This window comes from Dasypus novemcinctus, chromosome 11 (genome assembly GCF_030445035.2).
Source record: "Dasypus novemcinctus isolate mDasNov1 chromosome 11, mDasNov1.1.hap2, whole genome shotgun sequence".
Classification (NCBI taxonomy): domain Eukaryota; kingdom Metazoa; phylum Chordata; class Mammalia; order Cingulata; family Dasypodidae; genus Dasypus; species Dasypus novemcinctus.
The window spans coordinates 46,552,640-46,573,392 of record NC_080683.1 but is presented as its reverse complement, the minus strand read 5'-3'; the positions used below and the strand labels follow the sequence as shown (position 1 = coordinate 46,573,392).

At 34.3% G+C, this 20,753-nt stretch overlaps 1 long non-coding RNA gene across 1 annotated transcript in view; it reads right to left on the bottom strand.

Moving 5' to 3' along the window:
* LOC111763638 (uncharacterized) overlaps positions 1–20,753 on the bottom strand; it is a 93,059-nt gene that overhangs the window by 2,584 nt on the left and 69,722 nt on the right. The window contains exons 3-4 of the long non-coding RNA XR_002796470.3: positions 11,389–11,567; positions 1,039–1,127 (exon numbers count right to left, since the gene is read on the bottom strand). This is a non-coding gene — a long non-coding RNA (uncharacterized lncRNA). The remainder of the gene's footprint in view (positions 1–1,038; positions 1,128–11,388; positions 11,568–20,753) is intronic.

Here is a 20,753-nt window from a genome sequence, read left to right as displayed (position 1 = left end):
ATTTTAAATATTTCCACTCTGTCTTCTGGTGCATCTACACATTTACATACAGGCAATCATATATGGCTGTAAATAAAATGTAGCCCAAGTGGATGCTATCTATATGTGTGTAATAGGATAAAAACTTCCTGTAAAAGGGCTTGGTTTTAAACTAAGTCCTGTTTAAAACCATCTAATACATGCCTTACAATAGTAAAACATCAATATATATTTGCTCATCAATAAATGATTGGTGAATTATGGAAATGTAGAATCTGGATAATCTCATTTCTATTATATTTGTTTAGTGTTAATCTTTATAGTGAGCAATTGATTCTGGGCAAAAGCCCAATTTAGTATTCAATTTCAAGTTCATCATATAGCTTTTGGAGTCTCAAATATCTCAGGGTTGTACTCAGTTTCAAATTCAAATTTTGTTTTTAAAGGTCAAATTTAAAGAAAAAAAACAAAAGCTATTTCGTAAGGAATGGAGGCTCAAGAATCTAGCTCTTTCCCATTAATCCAGGAACAACAATTATCTATCTATCCATCTATCTATCTATCTATCTATCTATCTATCTATCTATCTATCTACCTATTACATTTTTAGTCCACTTAGGGAAAAAAGTGACTGAATTCCTGATCAAATGTAACATATGTTAAATTAGTTTTTCTGGAGAAATACACTAATGGGCAAGAAAGATCTAAGAATGATAAGTGTTAAGGGCCATATAATATAGTACTATTAGCAACAGCTGAGAAATATGAGGGAATTACACACCTGAAAATGGGGGGATATTTAAGAGATAAAGAAGTTTCTCTAAAGAAAAATCTACCACTTTCAGAGTTCTAAAGCTGGTCATAGTTGAGATTTTATAGCCAATACAAGCATGATTCTTAGCAGGTCTTACCCTAGGCTTTGCTTTCAAATTTATACTGTAGTTTGTACTATAATTTGGCATACAAAAGAACGTAACCTTCTGTTTCAGTTTCTACTCTGAATTTAAAGTCTCCACATCTCAACAATTAGCTGTAAAATATACTGATAAGTTTACCTACCAAAATTGTAATACTGGTGATTTTAGTGGTTTAGGTGTCACTGTACTCCATGTCTTCTCATTCCAGGACTCACGCTGAAGGATCAGATCCTATGTGAGAAATGGAAAAGACCAAGAGAATTACTAGAAATTTATAATGCTTCTTAAAGCCTCTACTCAGACACTGTACCTCATGTCTTCTCATATTTAATGGCTAAGAAAGTGGAAAGGGTTAAGTAGTCTGAGTTCTTAACTCCTCATTCCCTTTTAACCTCCACCTTCATTTCAATCATAGAAGTTCTTCCTGTGTTTCTTCACAGAATGATTTTTCATAAACGTAAGTCATTTAAAAAGGGCTTTAAACTGCTTTAACAGTTTGGAAAGCCATAGTATTGTACATTGTATAATTCTTACATTGTTTCATAACTGAAGAAAATTATTGGTTCCTATTTAACTTGACTAAAAACCTAGTGTCTAGAGTCTGATGTAATGATATCCTGTTTTGCTTATATGGGACCTCATGGATCAAAATATACTACAGGATTCCAGTTCTAGAATGGCAGCATGAGGAAAACCTTTTTAAAGTTTAAGGAAATTGTTGAGAGAGCATACAGCAAAGGAAGAAATATTTATTCAAGAAAATCTAATAAAGCTCAGTAAGAACAGTGAGTATATGGCCCTTAAACCATGACTTGGGACCTCCTTGCCACCAGCTCAGCTTGAGAGAAGCTCTATCCCAATGTGTGTGGCCAGAAAGGTAGAGATTCCCTCTCCTCTCTGTTCCCATCCAAGGGTTACGATGTCTCATTGAGAGAACCAGGTCATCAGAATTGGCAAGCATGCAATCATGCATTCCTCCTCTGAGGAGGAAAGTCAAAGCCTTTACATGGTAGGGGAAATAGAATTCACTAAAGTAGTTTAGCCAAGTAACTAAACAAATAAGCAAGCAAAGAATGAAAAAAGAAGCCCCTGGAGAGGAGGGAGGGGAATCAGTACCTAGAACCACTATATTGCTTAAAATGTTCAGATTTCAAGGAGACATGACAAGATCTATAAAGAGACATGAACATTTTATAAATAAACGGGATAAATAGGTAACAGAAACTGCCACTGAAGGGTCCAGTTTAATACACAAAACCTTCAAAGCAGACATATAATTATGTTCAAAGAATTAAAGAAAATCATACTTGAAGAAATACAGGAAGTTATATGACAATTTCTTATTAAAATAGAAAATATCAAGAAAAAGCTAGAAATCATTAAAAAAGAAAAAAATCATAAATTCTGAAGTTGAAAGTACAATAACTAAAAAGTTAATTAGCGAGGATCAAAAGTAAATTTGAGTGAGTAGAAGATAGTGTTAGCAAATTCAAAGACAGGTTGACTGATTTTAGGGAATCTGAAAAACAGAAAAAAAAAATAAAGAAAAATGAACAAACTCTCAGAGAAATGTTGGGCATTTAGCACATCAACATATGTATAATGGAAATCCCAGAAGGAGAGGAGAGAAAAGGACAGAAAAAATATTTGAAGAAATAATGGTCCAAAACTTCCCAAATTTGAAAATAGATATGAATTTACACCTTCAAGAAACTCAACAAACTCCAGGTAGGATAAATATAGAGATTAACATCCAGATGCATTATATAATAATAAAAATTCTGAAATACAAAGACAAGGAGAAAATTTTGAAAGCAGTGAGCAAGTATTGAATCAACATTTGTAAGAGAATCCCAATAGATTAACATGGAGGCCATAAGACAGTGTGATATATTCAAAGTGCTAAAAGAGAAAAAAATCCATCAAGAATCTTACACCAACAAAGCTATCTCTAGTAAATGAAGTGAAACAAAAACTTTACTGGTATACAAAAACTGAGATAATTTGTTGCTAGATGACTCACCTTCAACAAATATTAAAGGCTGAAAGCAAATGGTTCTAGATGGTAATTCAGCTTCACACACACAAACATACAACCAAGAGTACTGGTAAAGGTAATTAGGCAATTATAAAGGAAAGTATAAAATCATGCTTCTTTTCTTCTCATAACTAATTGTAGTAAAAACAATATTTTTACAATTATTGTTGGATCTATAACATCTAGAAATGTAATATATTTAACAACGACATCACTAAGGAGGTGGATTGAAGCAAGATTGTATCAGAGTAAGGAAATAACACCAGAAAATAACTCAAATCTAAAGGAAAAGATGAAGAGAATCATAATTTTTCATTATAAAGTTAATATAACAAACTCTATCCTTTACTCAGCTTTTTGTTAAAAATATTATTCTACAAGGCAATAATTATAGCATGATATTGTTAGGTTTATAATTTGTATCAATGTAAGATATAAAACAACGTTTGTACAAAAAAGAGAGAAGAGAGAAAAGATCCATATAGGAGTAACATTTCTTTATCTCAATGGAATTAAATTGATATAACTATGAAGTAGATTCTGATAAGATAAGAAGGATGCGATAACCCTTATAGTTACCAATTAGGAAATAACTAAAATCCTAGTAGAAAATAATTAAAGGAATTAAAATGCTGCACTAGAAAATGTTCACTTAATGCAAAAAAAAAGCAGCATATGAGGAGAGAAAAAGATATGTGATATATGGAACACACACACAAAATAAAATGGCAGACATAAATCAAATTCTATTAATGATAACATTAAATATGAATAGATTAAACAATCAAAGTCAAATAATGTCAGACTAAATTAAAAAAATAATTTTCAACTATATGCTGTGTACAGGATACACTTTAGATTCAAAGATAAAAATAGGTTTAAAGTGAAAGGACAGACAAAGATATATAACACAAACAGCAATCTTAAGAAACCTGGAGTGGCTATATTAAAACCAGACAAAATATACATGAAATGTAAATATTACTAGATAAAGAGGGAAACTTTAAAATGATAAAAGGGTCAATCCATCTGGAAGATGTAACTATTATAAATAGCTACCAACAAAGACCCAAAATACATGAAGCACCACTGACAAACTTGAAGGGAGAAATAGATATTCCAAGAAAATTAGTTGAGGCATCAATACCCCACTTTCAACAATGAAGAGATAGAACAATTAGGCAAAAATCAACAAGGATATAGAAGACTTTAACAACACTATAAACTTACAGGACCTAAAAGATATCTATAGACCAGTTCACACAACCACAGTAAGATAAATTCTTCTCAAGTGTACATTGAACTTTCTCCAAAATAAATCATATGCTAGACCATGAAACAAGAATTGATAAATTTAAAAGGATTGAAACTATATGACATATGCACTCTGACCACAAATTTAGAAATTAATGACAAGACTTAGAAATACATAAATCTGTGGAAATTAAATAACACGCTCATAAATAACAAAAGGGACCAACAGGAAATCACAAGGTAAAACAGATTGATAAAAATAAAACAACTTATGCGAATTAATTGGATATACCTCTAAAGGTGTGCATAGACAGAAAATTATATGTGTATGTGTAAGGAAAATGTGAAAAGGAAAATTTCAAACCAATAACCTTAACCCTATTGACATGGAATAACAAGAACAAACTAAATCTAAGGTAAGCTGAAAGAGAAATAATGAGGATTAGAGCAAAAATTAATGACATAGACAACAGGAAAGCAATAGAGAAAAATCAATGAATCCAAAAACTGGTCTTTGAAAAGAGTATCAGAATTTACAAATCTGTCAGGAAATAAACAGAAATGATTAAAATTATTAAAATTGAATGAAAGAGGACACATTACTACTGACTTTATAAAAATAAAAGGATTATAAATGAATTCTATGAGCAACTATATGCCAACAAATTAGATAACTTAGATGAAATGGGCAAATTCCTATAAAGATGGAAACTACCAAAACTGAGCCAAGAAGAAATAGAAAATCTAAATTGACCTTTAGATGATAAGGAGGTCAAATTAGTAATTTAAAAAATTAGTCACAAAGAAAAACCCAAGCCCAAATGACCTCACTGTTGAATTCTAACAAACTTTTAAAGAAGAATTTATACTGCTTATTCACAAAGTCTTCTGAAAATAAAAGCAGTAGTAACCCTTCCCAATTCATTCTACAATCCCAATATTAATCTGATACCAATGAAAACAATATAAAAACATCATAAGAAAACAGCAGAACAATATCTCTTATGAATATAGTTGTAAAAATCCTCAATAAATATTGACAAACCAAATCCAGCAATACATAAAAAGGATATATATCTTGATTAAGTGAGATTTATCCTAGGAATACAAAGTTGGTTTAACATATGAAAGCAATTAATGTAATATGCCATATTAATAGAATAAAGGACAAAACCCACATGATCATTTCAATAGATTCAAAGAAATCATTTGACAAAATCCAACACCCAAAATTCAACATGCAAAAAATTAGAAAGAGAAGGGATCCTCCTCAACCCAATTAAGAGCATCTATGAAAAACCCTCAACTAACATCATACTAGAAATGCATATTATTAATAGAATGCTTTTCTCCTAAGAGGAGGTATAAGACAATGATCCCACTCTTGCCTCTTCTAGTCAACATTGTACTGGAGATTCTATCCAGGGTAATTAGGCAAGAATTTGAAATTTAAAAAGTAAAGGAAGAAATAAAGCTATCTCTATTTGCAGATGTCATGAGCTTGTAAATAAAACATCCTAAGGAACTGACTAAAAACTATTAGAAATAACAAATTAATTCAGCAAGTTTGCAAGATAAAAGAGCAATATGCAAATATCAATTTTATTTTCATAAAGAGCCAATGAACAAACCAAAAATGAAATTGGGAAAATAATTCTGTTTGCAGTAGCATGATAAAGGCAAAATACTCAGGAGGTATAAGACTTGCACATTGAAAACAATAAAACATTATTGAAAGAAATTAAGGACTTAAACAAATGGAGAGAAATCTCATGTTCATGTATTGAAATACTTAATATTAAGATGGCAGTACTACCCAAATTGATTTACAGATTCACAATTACTACCAGAACTCCAACAGCCTCCTCTTTAAGAAATCAACCTGCTGATCCTAACATTCATATGGAAATTCAAAGACCCAGGATTAGTCAAAACAAACTTGAAAAAAAGTACAAAGTTAGAGGACTCACATTTCCAGATTTTAAAATTTAATACAAAACTACAGTGATCAAGGCAGTGTGGAACTGGTGTAAGGATTTCTGTAGGTGTGTATGCATATGTTAAAGTTTGCCTGTGAATGAAATCTCATAATTACTAACTCTATAGAAAGCAATTGTTTCTTCTATTTATTTCCGGACATCATTCCCTAAGCTTTTCTCCTTTAAGTCCACATATTTAGAGAAACAGCATTCTCCTATTCATGTGACAATAGGCCTGTTAACTGCTCAGATGTTTTAAAATAAATTTTAACATTTTAAAATTTTGACAATATATCATCCAATCAATGTTGTCATAGAAACTAACAGCAGAATCTCACCATCAATATTATTACCTAAATATGAGAAGCAATTCACTGAAATATGTACCTTAACTGTCTGAAATAGATTTTTGAATGAAAATAACTGCTGATACATATTCTTTCCTACGAAGTGTCAAAAGACAGATATTATTGACAATGGGCCTTTCTACTAAGGAAAAGCTAAATTCTGAAACTATTTTTAAAATCTTATTCAAATGTCACATTCATCCCTAAAAGATAAGTGAGCATATATAAATGTACACCATAATTTGTTGACCGATGGAGCAATTAAGTTACCGTACTCTCATAGAAACAGTTTTCATAGTCTTTGGCAGTTGATAGTTCTAATGAGACACTGCAATTTCAGAAGTCTGTGTTACATATTTTTCTTATGGAGTGATAAACACATCCTGATCACATTTCATGTTGGATCTGTAAGATATTATTGATGATTGCAAGGTTTTGCTTGTGGTTTGAGAGTTCTCTGGCACTCTGAACCTAAAGCTTAGTTTAAATAACCCATTCTCAACGGTTTACCTTATTAGGTAAAATGGTTAAAAACATTCAACCTCAGCATTCCCAACAAATGAAATTATCCCATTAACTTGTATATAGAATTGTCTTTTTTCCTTTATTTTATTTTATCTTTTTTTAAGAATAAATCAGTGCACAGCTTTCCCTAAATATGTAGTTCAACCCTTGTGTAGGTTAATATCAATATCTAACTAATGTCTATATCTAATTAATTTTGTGAGCACATTGTAAAGGAAAAAAGAGCACATAGTTTAGAAATGCTAAGGCACAACTCTCATCTAAAAAGACAGGATTCAATGATTAAAAACCTTATATTCAACAGTCTGCCCAAAGCAAGGTGAGAGGCACCTGACCTGATAGCTGGAAATCCAGATGAGGATAATATAACTCTTCAAATTTTGAGATACATTTGAGGAAGAGAATAGGACATATCCCTGTATAACTAATTAAACTTTTACAAATTATCTAGAACTGAATTAATATTAAACTCTAGAAATATCAAGAGTTGAGTAAAAAAACATTTGATATCACCATACTAGAATCTGGAAGACTAAAATAAAAGCTCTGTGAAAGCAGTGCCTATTTCTGCCTTTATCAGTAGTGAAGTAAATATTTTGAATAAATAAATAAGAGCTTGAGCTGTAAAAGATAAACTATTAGTATAACGTAAGTAAATACAGTTCTGAGAACATGAAGTCTTAAATCCATATAAACAGAATAAGTAAGTTGAATCATGGATAACCTACAGGTGTACACCACAAAATTTTGATATTCTTAAGCATAAGTTTCATGGCATCTATATTCTTATCCATTGGGGTATTCCTTTTTTTTTTTTTGGTTGGATGAAAATAAGAGCAAACAAACACTGCCCTCTGACACACACCTACACCCAACACACATACCTTTTAACATAGTATGTTGACATAGTTTTCAGATTAAAATGATACATGGTTCTTAAGGTCATGATGAGTGGGCCACAAAATAAGGTCTATAGCATGAATAATGTAAGAACAGAAATCCATATTGCTTCCAAAAAGAGGCTTTCACTCTTAACTAAGAGATTTTCAAGTGTTTCTTGTGTGAAAGATTTGAAAATGTCAGATGTACAATTATGATAGTATCATTCATACTAAACTGTAGAAACTTTCCTCCAAAAATGTTGAGTTTTTTCAATTAATCATGATTCTTACTTATTCTACATTAAAGAAACACAATAAGTATTGTTCTAGATAGATATCAGAAGTGAATTATCAACCCTGACAATTGTAGTCACTATTCTGATACCCAGAGTAAGAAAATTCAGAAGGGAATATCTAACAGAATTTTAGGCTTACTTCTGACCAGAGGTAAGGAGACTACTGGAATGATAATAAAATAATGATAGTAATTTTTACTGATTTCTTAGGAATATATGGACATTAAGTGATATATATTAACTCACTTAAATATGTTAAATGATTTAGATATTATTATTATCTTCTGTTTACAAATGAAGATACTGAGTTGCAGAACATTGAAAGAAGGGATGTCCCAGTTTAGTCTATACATAAAGGGAAGTTTCTTTCTGAAGCAGTTTGGCTTCCAGTTTTCTCTAAGAGTTAGGGAAAATGTTCACAGAGTGTTCTTTGCACTTGTATAGGTTGATAGCTTGTTAAGATGAAATAATTCTAATGGTGACTTAGTGTTCCCAAGTAGATAGAATTTCTACCCATCTGACCTCATATGAGCCCTATAAGTGACTAAATATGAAAGATTCTGGATTAAGGCATGCAGGTATGATAAGCAATTAATTCTAGATGTAATAACCTTGATGAGTCCATGTAAATGAGTTTATAGCAATTTAAAATTCAACATTTATCCTTCACTCCATATTAAACATTCACTGGATCACTGGCTCTGCACACTTTAATTTTTTTTTATCATATAATGTAGAGTACAGTGTTTTTTAAGCTTTGAAGTACCTCAGAATCAAGCTAAGAGCTTATAACACCCAGGATGTGCTAAACCAAAATGTCCAAAGAAGAAGTCCAGGAATTAAAACTTCTAACAAACTCCTTAGACAATTCTTATGATTCTTAGGTTCTAACACCTAGTCATCTACCGCTTACTATGAATTATCCAAGCCTTGATCATTCTTGACTTTAGATTCCTGTTCCCCTCTATTGTGTGTCTCCTTTAATTAATAGGATCTGAACTAGTGAAGAAGTGGTTCTTCTACCCATTAGCTGTATATTTGAACAAATGATTTACTGTGTCTGTGGCTTGGTTTCCTCTATTTGGAAGTGGTAAAAACACCTTTATCCTAGGGTATTTGTGAGGATTAAAGGAATTAATGGATACAATTATTTAGAATTGTGGAATGACGATTTTGCATCTGCAAAGCCCAGTACTGAGAAGGAACTCAACATATATTTATGTAATAAATTAACATCTCCATATCTTTATCAACAATTCCAAATAAAAGATACCAGAAATATGGATTTTAGCATTGATTCACATTTTAACCTAGTCTGGAATTCTTTTTTATTTATTTATTTAACATAAGGAGACTGATTCTATTCTTTCCAAGCCTTTCTCCTTGATAGATATGGTCCTCAACCAACTTCAGAGTTTCTAGTCCTAGACTGACCTAGACATCTGACATTGAGTACATTAAATTTTGAAAGGAATCTTAAAAAGACAGTAATAAATACATTTTAAAACTCAAAATAGTTCTTGGAAAAACTGTTAATGAAGGAAGTAACTTATAAATCTCTCAAATCAGCTTAAGCTGGAACCAAAACTCTGAATACAATAAAATGAAATATGTTGGCTTCCAGATGTGCAAAATCACACATACAAAAAGCATGCAAGGTTACAGACAGAAAAGCTTTAAGAGAGACTCAGAACTGCTTTTAGAGCAAAATTTACTAGACAGAATTTATTTAAGTCAAATTTTGGGAACTCAAAAAGAAAGATGAGTTTTATGCAGGTATATGGCTGGCAATTTTGAAAATACCTATGATTTTACGTTTACCTGAAAAATTCATTTCTACTAAAAGGGAGACATATGTTACTCTTCACTGATATCAAGAATCCCATTAGATTGCAGGGAGTCTATATTGCACAAATATATGTATATTAAGGAAAGAAAATGATGTATTTTAATTACTGAGAAGATTTCCTAGCCACTTCCAACTCTGTAGATGAACATATTTAAAAAACATTTTCTAAGTAGCATTATTCACAAGGTATGTTCCTCCCCCAAATAGGTCGTATTATCAAATAAGTCTGGGAGTCACCATTTGCTGCTTATCCTCCATTGGGTATTTATAATCTGCATTAGTATTTCAAAGATTCTGAAAAGTCATATCATGAAATAATCTGTTCAGTTTTTTTTAGTTAAACTTATTTAACTCTAGTCACCTTTTTTACTTTTAAACACCTGTTAACCTCCTTGGAGCATGCTCTTAAAAACACAGAAGCTGGCAAATCTGAGCATATAAATTTTATGGAGAAATAACTTTTTAGAAAAAATTCTTAAAAAACTTCACCAACAGAATAGAATGAGTAGCCTTAACAGATTTTTAAAATACTCTGGTTAAGTGACAAGATAAAGATATTCAACAGATTGTGCCTTCATGAGAGAAGCAAACATTTAGCTTTATCTTTTAATTTTGGTAACTGTTTTCCTAATAAAAAATATTATCTTTTCCATAATAATATTTTTGAGTTTTTCCTTTTCTTTAACTTTCGAAATAACTTCATACATGTCATGTTAGCACATCCAGTCATTCCAAAATTTAGCAAAGTATATAACAAATTAGTTGGGATAATGGAAACAAAACAAATGGCTCTAATTGAGTCATCGCTTTCAGCTACTAACTTCTGCATCATGAAGGGGAAAAAAAACAAAATGATAGACTATATTTATCCAGTATCTAAATAACTAATAATCAGTGAAATTCTGATATATCTAAATATGGTTATATTTCATAATAGGTTACATAGATTTTTAAACAAAATTTTGTATCTTACCAACATACAACAAAATACAATTTTAGAGATGAAAAGAATATTAAAGACTTTGTTTTAAATTCTTAGTAGCACTTATAGAAAGTGGTCTAAAGTGATAAAAAAAATCTTAATCAAATTGTTCTGTAAACACACAACTTCTCTAATCATAATATTTAATTTTTAAAAGAAATATAAATACTAAAGTTCAATAAATTCAAAGTTGTTACCTAAATTCAACCACTAAAATAAAAATACTGAATAATACAGTCACATTATATAAATTTGTTTACTACCAATGAAAAGTTCAGCAGAAATCAATCTACAGTGGTGGCTTTTTCCATTATTGACACTTGAAAACATCCATTACTCACCATTGGTTACAGTCACTCTGATGACAAAAGTTTCATTTCTCCAGTTCTGACTTTGAGGCAACAATGGTAGAGTCACAAGAAGGAGACAGTAATGTGGCAAAGGACAATGAAGCTCCATCCCAGTCTCTGGCTTCAGTTGATCAAAATTTGTCTTTGGTACTTTGAAGTCTAACTTCTCCCTTGGGACAAGTTAAAAATAGTTAAGTGGTTGATCTGATTGGGGCTGAATTTTTCCCTCATAACTTATTGCATAAACCATGTCATCTGAGGCTGATAGGTGAGTGTGATGTTTTTAACATGTTTTTAACATGTTTTAACATGTGGTTTTTTGATGGCACAGTTATCTCAAAACTATCTATAGAAAAGAAGAAATGAGACTTATATCCAATTTTTGGAAGCCACCCAGCAAGTCCTAACAAAATCACTGGTGATGTTACTTATACAGTTTCAACATTTTTATTTTTAAAAGGATTTTAAAAGGAGCTGGTACATAAATAGAACAGAAGATTCATGTGTTCACACATATTCCCTTAAGTTTTACTTGTTAACCATACAATGGGAAACACATTGGAGAAACCCTTACTGGTGTATTTTATTGGCAGTGACCATATCAAGAGGCTGAATTTCACAACTAAACTGTTCTGTACTAACACTGACTTTGACTCTCACATTTACAGTTTATGATCAGACCAACCTAGAATCTAATGGCCATCAAAATACCAAATCATTTTCATTTTCATTTAATACCTACATAAACTCATTTTCCATATGTTTACAGGATTGGCTTATGCAGAGGGAGAATAGGTACACTTGTGTTATGAAATGCGGGGAACCAAGAAAGTTCCCCAGTATTTTCCCACTTCACTGCCTCTACTCCTCAAATTCCCAGCATGAGGTACACAGTAAATAATCTCTGAATATTTATATTAATGATTCTTATGCATGTTCTGAGGATCCAAGTGAGCTCCTAGCTTTCTTTCAGGGGATCTGCAGGATCAAAACTATTTTCAAAATGATATTGAGGGAAATGGACTTTGGCCCAGTGGTTAGGGCGTCCGTCTACCACATGGGAGGTCCGCGGTTCAAACCCCGGGCCTCCTTGACCCGTGTGGAGATGGCCCATGTGCAGCGCTGATCCGCACAAGGAGTGCCGTGCCACTCAGGGGTGTCCCCCATGTAAGGGAGCCCCATGCGCAAGGAGTGTGCCATTAAGGAGAGCCGCCCAGCGCGAAAGAGAGCGCAGCCTGCCGAGGAATGGCGCCGCCCACACTTCCCGTGCCGCTGACGACAACAGAAGCGGACAAAGAAACAAGACGCAACAAAAAGACACAGAAAACAGACAACCCGGGGAGGGGAATTAAATAAATAAATATAAATCTTTAAAAAAAAAAATGATATTGAGAGGTTAGTTACTTTTTTCACTTTCTTTCTCTTACAATTCTACCATAGATATTTTCAGAGGCTCTGAAGACTAATGATATATATACTCATAAATTCTTGCATTTTTATACTTTGTTAATTTTAAATTTTGGATACAGTAAACGTTGATAGATATGACCCACATAAATAAAAACTCTTTGAAGTCCTCAATAATCTTTAAGAGTGTAAAGACAAAAGTCTGAGACCCTGATCTACAGAATAAACTTCAGGAATTATTTATCAAACTTAAAATAGTCCAGAGTGCTATCACATGGAGTTATTTATGAGTTACTAACATCTTCTTTAACCTAATAGTGTCATTGCTGCCAACAGGTATTTGAACATACTATTTAAGTAGAGAGGACAGCCAGGATGTAATGGTGTCACAAAAACCCATGAACACTATAGAGAAGGGATGAGAAAAGGGAGAGAACATCTGTCAAAAACCTCATATATGCCACAGTTTTTCTCAGGGCTGGCCCAGAAGTCACTTTCTTTGCTTCCAATAAAAAGAAGAAGTGAGAGAAACTAAGTGTACTCTGCAGTAAGATTTGCTATCTACATTACCTTGTATGCTATGTCTGTGCTCATTTCAGTCCCCCCAAAACCAACTTATCTTCAGTAAAGTATTTCACGTATCAAAATGTTGTTGAAAAGAGAAAAACACAGCACTCTAGGGTTTGGTTTGTAGCTGTGTATTCATTTAACAAAGTTAACATTTCAAGCGAACATATATATTCATACAGAGCTAGACTCTTTCCTAGCACTTTTTGCTTCTATTTCCTAATACAATTTGACTCAGCCAACATTCATTTAGCACTTGATATAAATCAGGTCTGTCCAATTTCAATTATACCTAAGAAGCCACTGAGATCGTAGGATGCTACAATCCCTCAGCAACCTTATCCCAAAGGAAGTAAAGGAAATTTAAGAAGGGTTCCATCCAGAAACACGGCACCAGAAAATGATTGGAAAGAGTAGCCTCAAAAATGGGACCAACAATGCAAGATATTTACAAGTTGAAAAGAAGTTTCTTCTTAGAAACAATGAATTCCTCTGGAAAGGCAGGCACTTGGCCTCTGTGGAGCCAGGAAGATTTGTGGATAACACTAATAACATGATTTGAATCCTGGGAATAAGACAGAAACTCCCTTCTCTCTTTCCTTTCTTTCCGTAGTGAAGAAATTTTTGGTGAAAATGCATGAAACATTACAACATTTGGGCTCTGGATCTTTGAAAACTCACATTACATGCTGACCCTCTGAGATCGTAAGGCCACAAGTGCCATTGTGGCTGAGCTTCCTGTTGACATAGGGCATGTTTTCAAGGATTCTATTCTTAAGGAGCTTGAGAACATACTATGGTTTTCAGACCATGGGCTACGGAAATTAACCCAGACCCAATCCCCAGACAATGGAAATATTGCCTGGCTAAAAGGAAAACCCAAATATGTGGCTATTATCTCTAGATTACTGGAAAACATACCCACGCTTTAAATAGAGTTAGAAAAAAAAAACAGGCACTCTTAAAACAGTCTCTTCCCCTGCCCCCCACATTTAACAAATGTGTACTTCTAAATACTTCATCTCCAAAACTTATACTAATTAGGTTTTATTAAAGGATAAGCATACATACACGTGTGTATATAAAAATACACATAATTTTTCTAATGGTGATGAGCAGATATTTTATAGCTTGTTGTCTATCATATTAGACACCCTCCAAGCAACAGTGGTAGATTGACTATAAATATGTGTAGCACATTTGTCGTATGTACACAAAACAATTATAATAATGAATAATGTTATTTATTTATGCTATAGAGCCTGCCAGTGTTTATGGTTCATTTATCTTTGCTTTGTAAGTTGACAGTTGTTTAAAAGAGAGCACGGTTCTAATCACACATGAAATTCTTTTTTTATTTCTTTATTTTTTAATATTAAATTGTCTTTTTTTTTAAAGATACATAAATCACAAAAAAATGTTACATTAAAAAATGTGAGAGGTTCCCACATACCCCAATTCCACACACACACACACACACACACACCTCAAATCAACAACCTCTTTCATCATTGTGGCACATTCATTACATCTGGTGAATTCATTTTGGAGCACTGCTGCACTGCATGAATTATAGTTTACATTGTAGTTTACACTCTCCCCCAGTACATGCAGTGGGTTATGGCAGGATATAAAATGTCCAGCAGCTGTCCCTGCAATATCATTTAGGATAACTCCAAGTCCCGAAAATGCCCCCATATCTCATTTCTACTTCTCTCTCCCTGCCCTCAGCAACTACCTTGGCCACTTTCTCTGGATCAATGCTACAGTTTCTTCCATTACTAGTCACAATAATTCTATAATAGAATACCAGTAAATTCACTCTAATCCATATTTTATTCCTCCATCCTATGGATCCTGGGTTGGTGATGTCTTCTCCACCTCTACATCAAGAGAGGGCTTAGATCTCACATGGTTGATGGATGCAGTTCTCCTGCTTGGAGTGGTAGGCAGTCTTGGTTCCTTGTGGTGGTTGACCATCTTCACCTTCCTGTTAGCTGACCTGTGCAAGTCCAACAAACCAGAGAGTAGGAGCTGCAGTTCTACTGAGACTCAGGGCCCAGTTGGTACATGGCCTGTCCAGAGATTGAAGTCTCCTGTATATACATCAACCCCAGCACCAACCACAGATTCAGTAAAAGTGATAGAAGAGGCATGTGTAGAAAGTTCACATCTGAGTCCAATTCTATCACACTCATGAACACAAATTCCCAGGTAGGACCCACTGACAAGGCACTGAACTCCAGAGCCAACCACCATGATCATAGAACCTGTGGCCCTCAGGAGCACCATTACCCGGGATTGTATCTACTTTGACTGTCTCTGGGATCCTGCAGAGGAGTGCATAAGTGCACTCCTTTTTTTTGAAGACTCTTAGCCATATAAGCTCATTTATCTTTACCATTTCCCCCTTTTATTCAAGGTGAAGTTCTAAATAAATGCTCAGTAAATATGATTTTCATTAATCAATCAATAGAACTTTCATGTTGATCATTACCATCTCTTTAGCTGGGCAATCTGACTCTCTTCTTATTGAACTTCTTTACTTTTTAAAAACCATTTATTTTGAAATAATTTCAAATTTACAGGAGAGTTGCAAAAAATAATACAAACCCCATACCGAACTTCAAAATACCCCCACTTTCCCCAATGCCCAGATACACCAATTTTAACATTTTACTACCTCTGCCATATTATTCTATCTATCTATCTATCTATCTATCTATCTATCTATCTATCTATCTATCTATCTGTCTGTCTAACTATCTCTATCCATCTAACTATATAGTTGTCTGTTTTCTGAACATTGGATAGCAGGTTGTGCACATCATACTTCTTGAACACACAATACTTTCATGTACATTTCGCTTGAACAAGGATATTTATTTATGTAATCACCTTATCTGCAGTTATCAAGTTTAAGATATTTAATGCTGATTTAAAGTTTACCTTCGATATTCCAATTTTTCTTATTTCCCAGTAATGTCTTTTTGAACGTTTTCTCCTCTATTCTTAGATCCCATCCAGTATCATATCATGCATTCAATTGCCATTATCTGTTTAGTTTTTCTTTCTATTTTTTAGATTGTGGAAACTGATATATATAACATAAATCTTCCCATCACAACCCTTCCAATCATACCCCTTCATTGAAACTAATCCCATTCAGAATGTTGCAGTACCCTCACCACCATTCATTACTAGAACTTCACCCCAAACAGAAATCCAGCACTCATTTTGCATTAACTACCCATTGTCCCTGTCTCCCACCCCTGGTAACCTCTTGTCTACTTTCTGTGTCTATGAGTTTGCACAATCTCTGATATTTCCTTTGTAGTTTCCATGGGGCTAAAATTTAATTTCCTTTTTATTGTATAACAATTTCATTTGCTTTTACACTAACGTAATAGCCTCAATAGCATACATAAACTATGTTCCCATACCCTTCGGCCCCCCAGCTTTATGTAGTTCTAGTCACAAATTATATACTTACACATTATGAGTCTAGAACCACTGATCTACCATTACATTCTATGATCCTGTAGGAAGTAAAAAGAGAAGTTGCAATTCAAAAACACAATATTACTGCTATTTATTTTTATGCATGCTATTATTTTTGCCAGAGACATTTATTTCTTCATATGGCTTCAGTCTATTGTCTAGTGTCCTTTTTTTCAACATACAGAACTCTCTCCTAAGCATTTTTGACTAGTGGTGACAAAGTCCCATAGCTTTTTTTTTCTTTTAATCTGGGGGTGTCTTAATTCCTCCCTCATTTTTTTAGTCATTTAGGTCTTCCTTTATTTCTTATTTTTTTAACAAATCAGTTTTATTGATACATATTAATGATACATAAATCCATCCAGAGCGTACCATCAGTGGTAGTCAGTATAATCACATAGCTGTGCATTCATCCCTCCATTCAATTTTAGAGCATTTCAATAGTCAAGAAATAATAATAATAATAGAAAACAAAACCAACCAACCAAACAACCAAACAAAACTCATCACCTCTCAATCTCTCTATGCTTTTCCTGCTATATGTAGATGTCATTTTATTTCCTTCTTTCTAGTTTATTTGTATTTATATTTTATTAAAACAGTCTTATATATACAATATCACCTATATTCATATTCTACATGAGGTTTCACTATGTTATAGAGTCCCAAGGTACATTTTTTAGCTTTCCTTCTAGTAATGCACTTGTCTTTAGACTTTCCCTTTCAACAACTGCCATACCCACATAATAGCTCTGCTAGTCACAAACAACATAATGTTATCTCACCATTTCCATTAATTTTCTTTTTGTATTTATATTTTTAATGTTACATTCAAAAAATATGAGATCCCCATATACCCCCCCAACTCCCTCACACCACTCCTCCCATAACAACAACCTCCTCCATCATCATGGAACATTCATTGCGCTTGGTGAATACATCTCTGAGCACTGCTGCACCACATGGTCATTGGTCCACATTATAGCTTACACTCTCCCCCAGTCCACCCACTGGACCATGGGAGGACATACAATGTCCAGTAACTGTCCCTGCAGTACCACCCAGGACAATTCCAAGTCCTGAAAATGCCCCCACATCACATCTCTTCTTCCCACTCCCTACCATCAGCAGCTACCATGGCCACTTTCTCCACATCAATGCTACATTTGCTTCAATTACTAATCACAATAGTTCATGAATAGAATATTGGTAAGTACACTGTAAGCCATACTCTATTCCTCCATCCTGTGGATCCTGGAATGTTTCTGTCCACTCCAAATCTATTTAGATAGGGGGCTTAGATTCCACATGGATGATGGATGCAATTCTCCTGCTTTCAGTTGTAGGCACTCTTGACTCTCTGGTGTGGCAGTTGACCTTCTTCATCTACATGTTAGCTGGCTGGGGTAAGTCCAATAAACCAGAGGGCAGGAGTTGCAGGTTTGTTGAGGCTCAGGACCTGCCTATCACATGGACAATCCAGTATACACTGGACAGTCCAGTATACACTAAACCCCAGCACCAACCACAAGTCCAGTAAAAGTAACAGGAGAGGCTTGTGAACAAAGATCACATCTGAGTCCCACTCCATCACACTCAGGAACACAAACTCCAAAGTAGGGCCAACTGACATGGCACTGAACTCCATCTGCCATGACCATAGAACCTGTGGGTCTCTGTAGCCCTCAGAAGAATCAATACCTGAGGTTGTATTTACTTTAGCTGTCTCTGGGACTCTGCTGAGGTGTGTGTAAGGGCAACCCCACTGATGACCTCCTGGCTCTTTATTGGAGGCTCATAGCCATATAAACTCATTTGTCCTTTTCATTTCCCCCTTTTATTCAAGGTCAACAAGCATTTTTAACTCCTGATACTACATGTAGGCTGAGATATTCTGCTGGTCTGAGTTGACCCTTTTATTCAAGGTCGTTTTCTAGGTACATGATCAGTTGGTACTTGGAAGTAATCCCTTGGCACCAGGGAGGCTCTTCCCTGGGAGTCATGTCCCACACTGGGGGAAAGGCAATGCATTTACATGCTGAGTTTGGCTTTGAGACTGGCCACATGTAGGTAACATGGAGCCTCTCAGGAGGTAACTCTTAGGCACCCTGCAGCTATAGGCCTTGTTCTTATTTCAGGCGCACAGGCTCACAAACATAGTCATTGGTATCAAGGGATCATTGCTCGACCATCCTTCTTTTTTGGTCTTTGCCATTGCACTTGGGGGATTGTTGCTGTTCCATTAGCGAATGTGATAGAGCTCCCCTGGCTAGGAACTCAGCAATCCCTCAGTTGTCATTTATAAAAGTGTAACCACTATGAAAATATCCAAATATTTTTTGTACCCTTGATATATGCCCTGAAGAACTCCCTCCCAACCATGTGCCCTCTATCAATAACATCCCACACTAGTATTACTCCACTGCCATTGTTGAACCGCTCTGTGATCCAAAACTTCCTTGAAAATGAAGCCCAATATATTGCCAGGTTCCATTAATAGTAAATGGAATATAGAGATGGGTTTAAAGGTTAGATATAGACTACATACTAATTTAGAGAAATTAAAATAAAAGTAAATTGGGGTATCAAAAAATTAAAAAATTAGAAAGCTTTGTTTTTGATGTTTTGCCTTCCATCTCTGCAATAAGTGTTGCCCTGTATGCACATTGGCAAGGCAACTTCTTCTATCTATTCCTCAGTGTCTACATCCTTTCTTTTTCTTTTTTCTTCATCCAATTATTAAGTTTGTCTCCACAAAAGCTTTAGATCACAGTAATTCATATACACAATATATTCCCACATGTCCAACATGACACTTTGTTCCCTCCCCAGCAATAATCTTTTTACATGTTCATACTATATTTATTGAAACTGATGTACAGATATTGAGACAATAGCTTTCAAACAAGGTAATACTCAGGTTTACATTGTGGTTTATATTTTAGACTATACAATTTTCTAAATTTTTAGTTTTCTTATGTTTTACATTATGATTTACACTTTAACCTATAGGCCCCTATACATTTTTGGTGTAATTTAACATGTCCTATATCCATCCTTGCATAATCTTGTGGAACACTTCTATTGCCCCACAATTACATTGATTCCATCTATTCAATACTTCTTTCCCTCTCCTCTCAGGGCCCACAGTGACAATCAATCTTCATTGCTTGAAGGGCCATGTTCAGAGATACTTGCAAAAATGTTGAGGCCTTGACATGCTCGACTGCCCTAATGCACAGGGAGCCACCATTTTTCTCAAGAGATACAATTCCCTCTATTTGAGAACATCAGTCCTTCCCAGGATGTGGGTATACCTTCACTCTCATTTTATGGGTCTCCATCCAATGATATAACCCACTATCACAAAATGAGCACTCACACACTCCCTAGAAGCCTGTCCTGTGTCAGATTCTCCCCTTTAAGCATCTTAAACAGGCAACCTTCCTCATTATATTTTTGAAAAAGTTTTCTCAACATTATACTCTCAACCACATACCTGACAATCTCCTTTCTTCATGTGTTCTCCCACACTCCCCCCAATTTTTGGGGCCATATTACCCATTCTCCCATCCCTAGTCCCCCTCAAGCCCACAAAGCCCCACACCAAGGTATCCCTATACCCCATTTTATCCCTTCCTTGTACAAATACTTACCTCCAGCTTATCATAGATTTCACTCAGGTAGCTGTCAGCTCGCAACCTTTCTCTACTCCCAAAATTCCTTTAAGGCTATCATCCATTCTCTAGCTCTCTGAGGCAGCTTGATTTACTTATTTCATATCATTGAGGTCATCTAGTATTTGTCCTTCAATGCCTAGGTTGCTTCACTCAACATAGGGTCTCAAGATTCATCCATGTTATCACATGTGTTGTAGTGTA